The 2,415-nt window shown below is 46.8% G+C and overlaps 1 long non-coding RNA gene across 1 annotated transcript in view; it reads left to right on the forward strand.

Annotated features, from left to right (window-relative positions):
• The window catches only part of LOC109372388 (uncharacterized), a 16,713-nt gene extending 15,067 nt beyond the window's left edge, over positions 1 to 1,646 (forward strand). Inside the window, exon 3 of the long non-coding RNA XR_002122040.1 lies at positions 297 to 1,646. This is a non-coding gene — a long non-coding RNA (uncharacterized LOC109372388). The remainder of the gene's footprint in view (positions 1 to 296) is intronic.
• The last annotated feature ends 769 nt before the right edge of the window (positions 1,647 to 2,415 follow it).

Genomic DNA, 2,415 nt, shown 5'->3' on the forward strand with positions numbered 1-2,415 from the left:
ATCCAATGGCCTGCGAGCGACTGCCTCACCCGGGAAGAGCACAAGGATAATACCAACATGGGCCAGTGAAGCGACGTCCTCCACAATTAGACTGAAGAACAAAAGGACAGCAACTTGTCTGTTCCCCTTCCCTGATTCCCCATTAAAATCTTAAAAAAACAAAATCTAGAAAATTTAAAAAATAAAGTACTTTGCTTGAAATAATAGAGAAGTGTAACTAGTTAAGCATAAAGTAATGATAGCTTAAACAACAACAAAGATCACAAGATGTTTACTTTCTGCCTTTTGCTTTAAAGGTATCGTCACAGATGCATAATCCTGAGCCAGAGAGATCATTACCCAACCACAATGACGAAAGCTTCGGACAAGATGACATCAGGAACTAAATTAATCAGACAAAGGAAAACCACTGAAGCTTGCACAGGAACTAGCCAGTCAGCTTCACTCGTGACCCCCTAACACCTAACCCTCAATCTTTGCCTTTAAAAACCCTTGATTAAAAACCATCAGGGAGTTCAGGTGTTAAGCAATAGCTTCCTGTTCTCCTGGCTTGGTGACCTGCCAAAAAATTCCTTTAATTTCTCCTCTGTGAAACTCAAGTGTTCAGTGTTTGGCTCTGCTGTGCATCGAATGGCCAGACAATATTCGGTTCAATAACGCTGGTGATACCCCAGGAGAGTTCTGGAATTCCTCCCTTGCACCTTCTTGGCTTCCATGAGCTGATCACAGGGTTTCTGCTGGGAAATGACCAGTCTCCCATCCCATCTCAAAAGATAGGCAGGTGTCCCCACTGGACGGGGACATATGCATGCAAAGTTGTGCTGACTTCCACGGAGGAGGAAAAAGCAAGCAGCCAAGCCTCAGCTGCCAGCTAAATGTAATCTAGTTTAGGAAGGTTTGGAGAAAAGGTTTTACTGCTCCTTCCTCTACCCCACGCCCACAGTGGTCTCACCCCCGGTGTGGGAGGCAGGGGGTGGGGGGGGGCTGCACCAGCTTCAGTCAGGCTTTTCAGCTCCAACCTCACCCTTCACCGTTACTTTGGGCAAGTCGTTTTCTCTCTCTGAGCCTCCATTTTCCGTCTTTAATTCTGTAGCCTTTAGTTTTCTCATCTGTAAATGCAAATAACAAAATCTGTTTGACAGAGCTATTTTGAGGATGAATATGTGAAAAGAAATGGTTAAATACGTTAAGTGAAAGATGTAGGTTAAAAAGTGCCATGATCTCAATCATATTAGAATAAGTATATATGTATAGGCTCAAACGTTACTGCACAGGAAATACCCAGCCCATTTGTGACAGACTCAGGGGAACAGTGGGGGCTAGTGACGAAAAGCACGCACTAGAGCTAGACTGGGTACAAATCCCCGTTCCACCCCTTCCTACCTGTGTGGATGTGAGTCAATCACCTCACTTCTCTGTACCTCAGTTTCCTCAACTAGAAATTGGAGACAATAATAATAATAATCAATACCTACCTCCTGAAGATGGTTGCCAAGGAAATACCAGTGACATACACCATGTCCGACACACCGTAGGCACGCAATAAATGCTGCAGCTCTCTGTGGGCAGTGCTCACAATGATTTTCAGGCTTTCGTAGAACTTCCCGAGGTTCCTACATCAATTATGAGTTACTTCCACATCTCTGGGGGGAGTGGGTGGGAATTTATACGAACTGTAACCAATTATGAGTTACTTCCACATCTCTGGGGGGAGTGGGTGGGAATTTATACGAACTGTAACATGTGGCAAGTGACTGGCACAAAGTGACCTCTTGAGTAACTTGGGTGCCCTGTCCCACCTCCCACCCAGCAAGTTCCTTCCCTCCCTGACACCGTGTGAGAAAGGCATGGAGGGTCTGATCCAGGGTCACCACAGCAAGGCACAGACGCTTGTATGGCCGGGAAGATGTCTACTGACGAGGAGAAAGGAGTTGGAGCTGGTAAGGGCAGGCGGTGCTGCATGAGGGACGTGAGCTGTGGGGGGGGGAAGATGGGGGTTCTGACTGAGTTCCCCCTGGTGTCCTCAGGGAGGTGTGTTTGGGGGCTTTCTGTCTCAGTGGTGACCAGAGACACAAGGTGAAGAGAGCCAGGTGGAATCTAGCACGTGGCTATAGGGGTGCTCACTATAAAATTGATTCAATTTTGCTGCTTGTTTGAAGTTTTTCCTAATTATATGTTGGAAAACGTATTAGCCAAGGGGGAGATAGACAGAATGAGAATGAGAGGGGGGGATGGAATGAGAACGAACAGTGTCTGAGAGAGATCCCAGAGACTGTCCATGGGCTCAAGCGTGTCACACAGTTTCAGGCAATTAACTCACTTGGACGTCACATCGGCCATCCTTCTTGCTTTCCAGATGAAGAAACCTCTGTTGGCTCAAGGTCACCCATCCAGGACAGTGCTCCTGTCACAGCA

This window comes from Hipposideros armiger, unplaced genomic scaffold (genome assembly GCF_001890085.2).
Source record: "Hipposideros armiger isolate ML-2016 unplaced genomic scaffold, ASM189008v1 scaffold_633, whole genome shotgun sequence".
Taxonomy (NCBI): Eukaryota; Metazoa; Chordata; class Mammalia; order Chiroptera; family Hipposideridae; genus Hipposideros; species Hipposideros armiger.